Source organism: Panthera uncia, assembly GCF_023721935.1.
Source record: "Panthera uncia isolate 11264 chromosome D3 unlocalized genomic scaffold, Puncia_PCG_1.0 HiC_scaffold_8, whole genome shotgun sequence".
Taxonomy (NCBI): Eukaryota; Metazoa; Chordata; class Mammalia; order Carnivora; family Felidae; genus Panthera; species Panthera uncia.
The window spans coordinates 69,319,896-69,332,425 of NW_026057586.1; the positions used below are offsets into that span (position 1 = coordinate 69,319,896).

A 12,530-nucleotide genomic window follows, 5' to 3' on the forward strand; every position below is an offset into this window, starting at 1 on the left:
GAATCCTAACTGGTAATTTTGTTTCTTAGGTAATTAAGGTCTAATTTTTAAATGAACAAATGTTTAAAAATCAGTTAGCTAAACCAAATGGTGGTGATACTGGTGGCATGGAATGGAAAAATGGAAATTGAGCGTTTCAGGGAAAGTAATGGGAATTGGTGTTAGGTTTTGTTATTGGAAATAGATTAAAATGTTTTCTAGCCTTGAAAACCTAGGCCTACCAAGATTTCCAGTGGAGTATGAAGAAAGAAGGAGTGGTGGAGGGAGGAGGAGGAGGCCAGTGATGGATTTTGTTTAGGATATGTAGACTTGGAGGTGCTATGGTGATAGTCCATAGGAGACCCTGTATTTTGTGGTACTGTGCTAGTAGTAATAGCAATCAAGAGATGCCAGAGCTCTCTGGTGGTAGCATAAACCTTAAAGAGAGGCTTATCATTTGTGTGGGGGAAGGACTAGATACTGTTGAATGTGGCCCTGGTCAGGTCTGCTTATGAATGGTTTCAGACTTTTAATGAATTGAAAAGATAAGTGCAGAATATTTTTTTTCAGTGCTCATTACCATAAATACAGTTTTTGGTTTTTTTTTTTAAAGATACTTGTGTCCCATTTAAGTCTTCTCAAATCTCGCCAGTGGTCTGTATACCACAGCATGGAAATACTGGTAATTGAAAATATAACCATATGCTATAGGATGTAGGATTTAGGTTAAAGACTGACGATATAAATCAGTAGAAAAGAAAAAGGGTAAGCTCTTTCTAAAGTCTTATATATCTTTGCATTTTAGCATATTTAAATGTCCTGATTGAAAACAGTAGTACACAGATGTGGTGTTCAAGTCATAGGCCTGCTGTTTTACCAGAGAGCTGGATAAAACGCATTTGTCCTTCTGCCCCTTACAGACATTAGTTCCTCTGACAAACTGTTTTCAGGTTGAAAAATGCAAGAAACTTATGAGTAGTGCTGATTGACATTAGATATGTTTACATGCTTATTGGAAACTTGAGAATTTGAATTGCGTGGATTATTATTTTCATGTTGAATTGAATAGTATAAGTTTGTGATGTATAAACAATATGCTTGGAATATTCCATAATTTATGCAGAACAGGTTTATTTTTATTTTTTGAGAGAGAGAAAGCATAAGAGAGCTAAGGGGAGGGAGGGAGGGAGAGAGAGAGAGAGAGAAATTGAGGCTAGAGCTCACAAACTGGGAGATCATGACCTGAACTGAAGTCAGATGCTTAACCAGCTGAGCCACCCAGGAGCCCCAGAATTGGTTTAGATTAGGCTATTTGAGAAGTTTTTCATCTTGTTTTAAAGAATATTTTACCAATATTTTAATATGTTTGGTATGAATACAAGTAATCTAAGCGAATATACTTTTTTTTAATCCCCATTTCCCCTTTTCCCCTTACTGGGTTAAGCAAAATGATAGCTTAAGAATTTTTAAAATTCAGAGTTTGGTTTTTTATCTTCAGTATGAACCCATGACTTGAGTTTTAGGAGTTGTTATTTTAGTGTAGTTATTTCAAAACAAAAAAGGAGAAATCTCTTTTGCTTAATAGCTAATTTCTTTTTATTTTTTTTATTTATTTTTTTAATAGCTAATTTCTTATTAGCCCTGATTTAACGTGGTACTTTTGCCCTCCTTTCCTGTAAAGCATGTTGATGAATTCTACTTTTTGACTCCTGCTGAAAAGGTTTTTTTTTTTTTTTTTTTTTTTTTCTCCCCTTGTATCTGTTTGGATGACAGTCACATGTTTCTCTCTGTTTACATAAGATAAATGTTAGTAGTTTAAAAGCGTAGGTCTTTTCCTGGGTTTCTGTTGAATTGTATGATATTAAAAGGATGGTCTTAAGAAGATGGTGTTCTGGTCAAGACAATTTCTGGTCTTTTGGCTATTTAATAATTGAGAACTGCTTCGAAAGAGTAGGTATTTGAACATGCTGTTTTAAACAGAGCCTGTGTTGTAGTGTGTGGTTATTGGAAGTTATTTGGGTTTTTATTGGCTTGCTTTCAAAAATATGAGTAGCCCCCTACCTAATTGCCAGAATATACATTTTAAGTAGGCCAGTAGAAGAGTGGATTCTTTTCATTGCACATAGCCTATATTACTTGAGTTTTGTCTCTCTTTTCTTGAATGTACCTATTGGCTAGCTGGAATTGGGCAGTTTTTAATTATGAATACAGCAGTTAAAAATTCAGATCTGTTTCTTCATTATTAAGTTGTATGCTTAAAAGGTGGACGTGCATTTTCATTCAGCTTTCTGGTACTTGTCCATTTTGATGCCCATTACCCTGTATAAAACTGAGTGGACAAAACCAGAACTTTGGACAGTCTGTTTACAGACTGGGAGAGGAACATTAACATTCCTAAATATAATATTAATATACTAATAATATGCAGATTGAGATATTGATAGCTATTTTTTTGAAGAGTTTATTTACATTTTTCCTAGAATTGGTGTTAAACATCTCAAGTACCTGGGCAAAACAGGATAATCATGCTCGTTTATACATGGGCACACTGTTGAGTTCCCATGGTAAACTGACCTTCATATTAAATTGTTTGTTTTTCAAGAAAAGAAACCTCTTATGCAGCTGTGAGGTGAGGGGAGCTTTGGTATAAAATGGATGGGAGTTTGGAGAGTCTGTTTTTGTTTGTTGAGGGCAGGGTCCAGAGCAAAGCATATTAAGCAGTATAAATCTGCAGGTTTCAAAATAATGGGATGTGTTGAATTTTGCTTAGTTTTTTAGTTGCCTGTTTTTTTTTCCTTTTTTGTATTTTTGGTTTTTGTTACCTATCTCATTTGATTAGTTTTCTTTTTCTATTGAGTACATAAGAAATAGCTCATAATTTAAATATTTAAAAACTTTTTGCGGAGTGCCTGGGGACTCAGTCGGTTGAGCGTCCAACTCGGCTCAGGTCATGATCTCACAGTTTGTGGGTTTGAGTCCCACGTCAGGCTCTGTGCTGACAGCTTAGAGCCTGGGCCCTGCTTCACATTCTGTGTCTCCGTCTTTCTCTGCCCCTCCCCGGCTCACACTCTGTGTGTGTGTCTGTCTCTCTCTCTCTCTCTCTCTCTCTCTCTCTCTCAAAAATAAATAAACATTAAAAAACAAAAAAACCTTTTTGAGACCTTATTGTAAAATTGCTTATCTTCATAGGGATTGGTCATTTAGGTGTTTTGTCCTAAAAAAGGTAGTTAAAATTTTATTCTTTGAACAGTAGGAAGCAGGGACAGAGTCTGCAGTCTCATGTTAAGAGATAATCATATAATATGTTAAAGGGGAGAATTATAATTAGGAAAATTTAAATTTCCATGAGGAGCTATGAATTTCTGGAGTAGGAAGGTTTTTCTTTCCCTTTTTATTTAAAAAATGTTTTTTAAATACAGGGCTTGATCCCATGACCCTGGGTTATGTATTGAAACAGAGGTTTTGTTTTTTGGTTTTTTTTTTTTTTTTTTTTTTTGGTGTGTTCAGCATTGTCTTATGTGTTGCTGGTTCAAGAGACTTATTACCAGTGAAAGACTCTTTGGTATAGAAATGTGATTATAAGATGAAGTTTAAGTTACAGTTTCTGGCAGATTACTGGGTTTTTGTTTTTCAAGAAGGTAGTTTTTTTTTTGTTTGTTTTTTGTTTTTTTTTTTGGTTAGGAAGTGATAATATTTTAGCTGCTTATCTGTGCTCTACAGCTGGCAGAGGAATGCATACTGATCATGAATTTGCATCTGGATCCCTGAAAATGCACAGACGTTAGTGTTTCCAAGTAGAAAAGATAATGTAGAGTCTGTCTCTTTCTCTCTCCCATCTTGTTTAGAGATATCATTGAAAGGAGGTCAGTGACTCAATTTTATATTTACTGTTTCTTCTTATCTTTTCCAAAGCATGGATCTAATTAATAAGTAGGGGAGAAAAGTCACACTGACGACATTCAACCATGTGAGAATATTTTAGCTGATACTAGAATTGCAGCTCCTTTAAGGGTGGGAACTTTGATTCGTTCATTGCTGCATTCCCAGTGCCTAGAATAGTGCCTATGATCCCCAAATACTTGTCAAATAAATGAACCTCCACCACAGTGAACTTGTCATGATAGGTGAATGTAGCCATGCTTTTTGAACTCTGTTTCTATTTTTATTTATAGTTGACTTCAGCAGCAAAGGTTTTAGAAAACCTGAGGTTTGGACTTCTAGGAGTACCAAGCCATAGTAGTTTTACTCAGCTGGTAAATGCTTGGGTTTTGGTTAATGTTGATGATTAAATCATTTCCCCACAATGGGATAATTCCACCCACCATGCCACAGAATCCTAGTTCGGGAAGATCATATTATCCATCAGATACCTGAAAAGTTGTTAGGCATAAACAAGGAAACACAGACTGAAAAGGTTTTTGTCTAAAATAGTGGCAGTTGGAAAGCCACTTAAAATTTAACATCGAATTATTTTATATTGCCTCCACACTCAAATTTTGCTGTGAATCTGTTTTCTTAAAATGCAGTACATGTGCTAGAAAAGGCATTTCTTTCACATACAGTGAAAATAAAAGATTTCTTTGGGGTTCCTGGGTGTCTCAGCTGTTTGATTGTCTGACTTCGGCTCAGATCATGATCTTGTAGTTCATGAATTCAAGCCCTGCATTGGACTGTGCGCTGATAGCTCAGAGCTTGGAGCCTGCTTTAGATTCTGTGTCTCCCTCTCTCTCTCTGTTCCTCCTCTACTTGTGCAAGCACACGTTCTTTCTCTCTCTCAAATAAACGTTGAAAAAAAAAAAGATTGCTTTAAAATTATTCATTGTTGCCTTTTTGAAGTTTCGGACTCTTGGGGCACATGAATGGGTCAGTTGGTTAAGCGTTGGACTCTTGATTTCAGCTCAGGTCATGATCTCACAGTTTGTGGGTTTGAGCCCCACATCGGGCTCTGCACTGACAGTGAGGAGCCTGCTTGGGATTCTGTCTGTCCCTCTCTGCTTACACTCTCACTCTCTTAAAATAAATAAATAAACTTAAAAAAAAAAGTTTTGAACTCTTAATTATCCTGTATTTGAAACTGAGACAGGACTATGTAAAAAAAAAAAAAAAAAGCATCGTTCTTTTAAAGTTAAAATATACACTAGCCAAAAAAAGTGCTGCTTTAGCCACCTGTGTCACACCCCCCAACATTTTAAGAGGCCTGGCCCTGAGTCTCTTTGTTTTTCCTCATAAATTTGGTTCAATCTGATTAGTTTTTGTAGTTTGAAGTCTTTTATTATATATATAGTCCAAATTGATGTGCCTCTTTGCCCTGTTGAACCCTATGTGGTGGTACTTCAAATATTTTCAATATATATTCAGGGTCACCCAAACCTTACTGCTCTTACTCTCTGAGGTATACATGACTGTATCCTGGGATACCTGCTGCTATCATTGAAAGGTAGCTTATGGCACCAGAGAGCTTCTTTCAGACCTCTACACCTCTACATGGCCTTTATCTGGCAAATAGTCCTAAGAGGAAGGGGAAGGGTTTTTTTTGTTTTTGGTTTTTGTTGGCAGTGTCTCACAGTGACATACTTGCTTCCAACCAAGTAGTTGTTTGATTGTGGTTATTAGGAAGGAGAGTCATTGCCATCATTGAAGCAGACTGTCTGAACCTTTTTGTTGAATCTGCTGTTGTTTGGTCCATCTCTTGGAACTTTACACCTGTGGAAACTTTATGCAAACACTTCTGTATTGACGGACTTCTCATATGTTTGACAGAATAAATTATCAAGTAATTTAAAACCTGTCAAATGATTTTTATGGTAGATACAGTGATTTCCTTGAAGTAAATTTAGCACTTTGAATCAGTTTATTATTACCCCTAGACTTGACCTGTCTGTTGAATTTAATCCCTCCTCCCCCCTCCCCCCCCCCACCTGCTGGATATACATCTGCTTGGGAGGCCACCTTTCTTTTATTTTTATTTTTATTTTTATTTTTATTTTTATTTTTTTAAAGATTTTTAATTCTTAATCTTTTTTTTTAATGTTTATTTTTGAGAGAAAGCGAAACAGAGACAGGGCACTAGTGGGGGTGGGGAGAGGCAGAGAGAGAGGGAGACACAGAATCTGAAGGCAGGCTCCAGGCTCTGAGCTGTTAGCACAGAGCCCAACACAGGGCTCAAATCCACAAACTGGGAAATCTTGACCTGAGCCGAAGTTGGATGCTTAAGCAACTGAGCCATCCAGGTGCTCCAGTAATCTCTATCCCCATCGTGGGGCTTGAACTCATGATCTTGAGATCGAGTTGCATGCTTTTCTAACTGAACCAGCCAGGCGTCCCACCTTTCGTTTCTTAATGATATTGTCCTTTTTCTATTCACCACAGGCCTTAACATTTCATTTTGCAGTTACTGTTGACAACTTGCTCTGCCTCTTTTTTTCCCCATTTCTAATCAATTACTAAGCTCAGGCAATTAATGCTTTTACTCACTCTGATATATTCCTATGCATTTTTGCTACAGTTGAGATATTTGGCTGTTAGCAGTTCATATCTGAACTACTAATCTGGGAATATCCTAAGTCAATTTTCCCTCCCAGACCCTTCTACTTACTGCTTGCTGCTGTTAAATACCACCATTTTCATGTTTCTATTTTCGTGCTGATTTGGTTTCACACCATTGAATTAAATCTGACTCCTTAGCCTGACATTGAAGGACCACAGTTGTGTCCTGCCTTTCTAGTCTTCTCTTCCTGAATACTTTCTTGATGTTCTGACCTATTCTCTGTTTCTCAGAAATGTCCTGATTACTTCCTACTGTGGTATTAATAGCCATGATCTCTAGAATTGTCCCTGTCCCTTCTTTCTCTTTAGTTAAGTCACATACAATCTGTAAAACCCAGTTGAAATTCTTCATCAGCTCTGAAGCCTCCCTGGGCTGTCCATCCTCTGAACTCTGAACACATGCATGTCATTGGACAGTTAACCTCATAGTACTCTGATAACTTCCTGAGTTACAATGAGCTGTGTCTCATTTTTTGTTTATAATAGTTTTTTTTTTTACATTTATTTATTTTGAAAGAGTGAGTAAGCACAGGCAGGGGTGGGGGGCGCGCAGAGAGAGAGAGAGGGAGAAAGAGAATTCCAAGCAGGCTCTGTGCCATCAGTGGAGGAGCCAGATGTGGGTCTCAAACTCAAACCTACAGAATATGACCTGAGCCAGAATCCAGAGTTGGATGCTTAACTGACTGAGCCACCCAGGTGCTCCTGTTTGTACTAGTTTTAAAGTGGAATAATGTCTCTTCACATACACTATTTCATCTGTTTTGTTGTTTTAAAAAAAAATTTTTTTTTTAATGTTTATTTACTTTTGAGAGAGAGACAGAGTGTGAGTGGGGAGGAGCAGAGAAAGAGGGAGACAAAGAATCTGAAGCAGGCTCCAGGCTCTGAGCTGTCAGCATAGAGCCTGACACGGGGCTCGAACCCACAAACCGTGAGATCATGACCTGAGCTGAAGTCGGACACTTACTGACTGAGCCACCCAGATGCCCCTGTTGTTGTTTTTAAGGACAAAGAGACCAAGCATCTCTCTCTTTCTCTCTCTCTTTTTTGTTAACGTTTATTTTTGAGAGACAGCATGTGTGCATGTGCAAGGAGGGAAGGGGCAGAGAGAGACGTGCACATGCGAGCAGGAAGGGACAGAGAGGGAAAGAATCCCAGGTAGTCTTCATGCTTAGCATGGAGCCCAACGTGGGGCTTGATCCCACAACTGCGAGATCATGACCTGAGCCGATATCAAGAATTGGCTGTTTGACTGAGTGACCTAGGCGCTCCAGTTATCTCTTCTTTTTAACAAATGATTATTTATTATCCTAAAGTAAAAAATCATGGATAATATGTACCTACTGATGTAATTTAGAAGGAAAATATTTGTAATATGTATTTCAGTATTCACGTGCTTAGCAAAAATTATACACTAGCATGGAAAGGTCCTGCAGATTTACAGACCCCCAACTTTTCTTCTGTATTATATCTTTTTAAACAACTTAACAAGATTAAACTTGATACTTTGTGTCTCAAGTTGCAAATTATGAATAGCTTTATTTTTGATATAGAATGTGGTTAATATGGCTTCTAAGTTACAAAATTTATAAATTATGTAAAAAATTTTTTAATGTTTATTTTTGAGAGAGAGAGAGAGAGAACAAGCAGGGAAGGGGCAGAGAGAGAGGGGAGACAGAATCTGAAGCAGGTTCCAGGTTCCGAGCTGTCAGCACAGAGCCCCATGTGGGGCTCAAACCTGTGAACCGTGAGATCATGACTTGAGCCAAAGTCAGATGCTTAGCCAACTTAAGCTACCCCAGTGCCCTTAAGTTACAAAATTAAAGTTATTGGGAGACAAAAATTTTAGTTGTAAAATGGTTAAAACACTTTATTATTGCATATTTAGCTTCCTTTTTATGGTTCTTATCAGTTAAAAGTTTTCTGGAAGTTATGGATATAATGTGCTATGTTGACTGACTCCTTAATTTTAGGATTTTAATATTTTATACAGTTTTGTTTATTTATATGATTTCATGTCGTGTAACAGCCAAAAGGTTGAGTTGTCTGCAAATACTGAGAAATCATTGTAAGGGAATCAGGTCGATTAAGTCTTTTATCTCTGTAAAGGTCAGGTTTGCCTAGTTGTGATAAAAATTCTTCGTGCCTAGACCATACCACCCCCTGCCACTTCTGTCCCAATTTTTTTCAGACACATAAAAGATCCTTTGGTAGAAGCCAGTTGTGTGTACAAAACACCTTAAATTACCAAGTCCAAGCCTAGATCTCCTGTGAGATCAGTTAAGCATCTGACTTTGGCTCAGGTTATGATCTCACGGTTTGTGAGTTTGAGCCCCACATCGGGCTCAGTGCTGCCAGCTCAGAGCCTGGAGCCTGCTTCACATTCTGTGTCTCCCTCTCTCTCTGCCCCTACCCTGCTCATGCTCTGTCTCTATATCAAAAATAGACATTAAAAAAAGAAATAAAGTATTGGTTCATGTAGTAGTAAAAGTTTAGGTGAGAAGCCATCAGAAATGATGATTGAGGAGAAAATCTTAAATAGGAGTATCTGTAGGTTCCTGGAAAGTTCTGTCTGTACAGTTCTGTAGTTTCTAAAGGCATGATGAGGCCTGACTGGGCTTATTCTGGGCAATTAAACATTCTAAAATCTATTGTTGACTAAATCAACATTATAACAATTAAAAAAATGTATTAATATGGCATTCCAACTTGTAGAGAAAAGTCTTGTGGGGAGATTTAAGTGGCTTAACTTGATTGGAAGGCTATTTGTAAAATTACTGGTTTTTCTTTTGCAGATTGTCTTGTGAAACCTTCTAATAGAGAAAGTTCTTGGGACAAACTTCACTTGGTAAGTTTATTGTATTGTTCCCCCCCCCCCCACCTTGTGCTGTTTTGAAGCAGCAAAGACTAATATAAAGATTAATTTGTGTGTGTGGGGGGGCCCTGTCTGTCCATGTACATAATTATTTAGATGAGCTCTTATATGTTCACTTTAATGTTAAATCTCTAAATACGATTTTTTCACTAGAGTTCAAGGCAGATTATTTTTTCCATATATAATGTGCTGTAATACAGTATACTATACTTGGAAACTTGTATTTAAATTGAGATTAAATGAGTTGTAGCCCTACTAACGTTGTTTAGAATAGACCGTTTTTTTTTTTTTTTTTCCAATATATGAAGTTTATTGTCAAATTGGTTTCCATACAACACCCAGTGCTCATCCCAAAAGGTGCCCTCCTCAATACCCATCGCCCACCCTCCCCTTCCTCCCACCCCTCATCAACCCTCAGTTCTCAGTTTTTAAGAGTCTCTTATGCTTTGGCTCTCTTCCACTCTAACCTCTTTTTTTTTTTTTTTTCCTTCCCCTCCCCCATGGGTTTCTGTTAAGTTTCTCAGGATCCACATAAGAGTGAAAACATGGTATCTGTCTTTCTCTGTCTTATTTTACTTAGCATAACACTCTCCAGTTCCATCCATGTTGTTACAAAGGGCCATATTTCGTTCTTTCTCATTGCCACGTAGTACTCCATTGTGTACATAAACCACAATTTTTTTATCCATTCATCAGTTGATGGACATTTAGGCTCTTTCCATAATTTGGCTATTGTTGAGAGTGCTGTTATAAACATTGGGGTACAAGTGCCCCTATGCATCAGTACTCCCGTATCCCTTGGGTAAATTCCTAGCAGTGCTATTGCTGGGTCATAGGGTAGGTCTTAGAATAGACAGTTCTTAACAATATGGAATTCTCTTAAATTGAAACCCTGATTCTTCTTTTGAGTTCTCTTAAATTGTTACATATCTATATAAAAATCAAGGCCTCATTACTAGACTTAGTGTTACAAATGTGATATTTAACTAGAAAAGAAGTTCTAAAAAAATTGGTAATCCTGTCCCCAGCATGGTTATTAATGTCTGACCTGTTCTTCTTTTCATAGATTTGTGTGTGTCTATGACTACTTCAGTCTTTAGTACTGCCTCCTGTTTCTGCCATTTGTTTTAATTTAGGAAATCTAATTTTATTTAAAAAATTTTTTTTAATTTATTTTTTAGAGAGAGAGAGAGACACACACACACACAGAGCATGAGTGAGGGAGGGGCAGACAGAGAGGGAGACACAGAGACTAAAGCAGGCTCCAGGCTCTGAGCCCTCAGGACAGAGCCTAATGTGGGGCTTGAACTCGCAAACTGCAAGATCATGACCTCAGCTGAAGTCAGATGCTTAACTGACTGAGCCAGCCAGGGGCCCCAGGAAATTATAATCTAATTTTAAATTTTTTTTAATGTTTATTTATTTTTGAAACAGAGGAGACAGAGCATGAGTGGTGGAGGGGCAGAGAGAGAGAGGGAGACACAGAATCCGAAGCAGAAACCGAGCTGTCAGCACAGAGCCTGATGAGGGGCTTGAACTCACAGACCTTGCGATCATGACCTGAGCCAAAGCCAGCGCTCAACCGACTGAGCCACCCAGGCACCCCTATAATCTGATTTTATTGACAAGAGAAGTTGTCGCTTCTAGATCCACTTCAGTACAGTACCTTGTTCTGCCACCTTCAGCTTGACATTGCCTCCAGAATAAGGATCAGTCTCCTTAGCATGGCATTTTAGGCTCTTGACAAGCAGCTTTTAAACATGTCTCCTGCAGGGGTGCATGGATGGCGCATTCTGTTGAGCACCTGACTCTTGGTTTTGGCTCAGGTCATGATCTTGCAGTTCATGAGTTTGAGCCCCACATTGGGCTCTGGGCTGACGGCATGAGCCTGCTTGGGATTCTGTGTCTCCTTCTCTCTGTCCCTCCCCCACTTCTGCGTGCCTGCTCACTCACGCGCGCTCTCTCTCTCTCTCAAAAATAAACTTAAAAAAAATTTAAACACATCTCCTGCAAATAGTCACCCATTTCCCCCATACAACTAGGATACCTTTTGCTGTAGCCATATTGACCTACTTTCCCTTGAGTACTCTCCAGTATGCCTTTTTTTTTTCCTTGTCTTGTCTTCGTCTCAGTCTTTGTTTCAGTCTTCATCTCAGTCTTTGCTTGTGCCGTCATTACTATTCTCTGTTTCAGTAGTTGAGAATCTGACCAGTTCAACTATTAAAAGCTCAGTTCTAAAAAGCCTTCCTGAGTACTCAGACCAGAATCTATTTCTCTGCCTTTTACATCGTCATGGAGTTATATTTCTGCATCTCTTTTCACACTTTGCCTTTATTATCTGTTTGTTGCCCCCATAAGATTGTGAACACCTCAGGCAAGAACTGTGTTCATAAAAGAATTTTCAATTCACACAAGCATTTCCAGAGTCCTGGGATATAGGACTTCTCACTATAATTTGATTTTAAGTAGGATTTTCATTTTTGTTTTTTCTGTGTGTGTGTGTGTGTGTGTGTGTGTGCGCGCGCGCACGTGCGTGTTAAGAATAAGGGAGAAGAGTAGATTTTGTTTAGGAATTTGAATTTAGGAAATTAATAAATTTGTTTATTTGTTTAGGAAAATAAATTTGTTTAGGATTTTGAATTAATTTAGGAAATTATCCTCTAATTTTAAATCTAATTTAGTAGGGATTAGTTATAATCTTGTTGATTCAGGGTATTGTTTTTTCCCTTCTTTTTGGATTTATATGCTATGTATGATCTGTGACCTTATAGTTTGAATTGTTCAGTATCTTACTTGGTTGAGTTATTGTTTGCAAGTGTAAGTTTTAGTTATTGAGAAAGAAATTGGGTAATTTTTCCTTTGCAGGTGACTGAAAGATGAGATACTATGTTCAGTAGGGAGATTAAATATTTTACTTTTGTAATGATTTCTCAGAAGTCACATCTGTGAAGTGGTATTAATGATGGAGCCCAGAGAAGCCTGCAGATTCTAGCTGTCAAATTCTCATGCATATATTAAGAAAAGGGAGATCATTTGGCTCTGATGATTAGAATAAGAATCTTTTCCTTCATTTGGCCCAGTGGGGGTCCGTATTATAACTTATTAGACCTTTAATCCTAATGTATTACTTGAC

General features: G+C 37.8%; 1 protein-coding gene across 10 annotated transcripts in view; it reads left to right on the forward strand.

Moving 5' to 3' along the window:
• The window catches only part of MTMR3 (myotubularin related protein 3), a 146,637-nt gene that overhangs the window by 76,683 nt on the left and 57,424 nt on the right, over positions 1-12,530 (forward strand). For all 10 annotated transcript variants that reach the window (XM_049619819.1, XM_049619814.1, XM_049619810.1 and 7 more), the window contains one exon: positions 9,318-9,370. The gene's annotated coding sequence lies outside the window, so the exon portion shown is untranslated. The remainder of the gene's footprint in view (positions 1-9,317; positions 9,371-12,530) is intronic.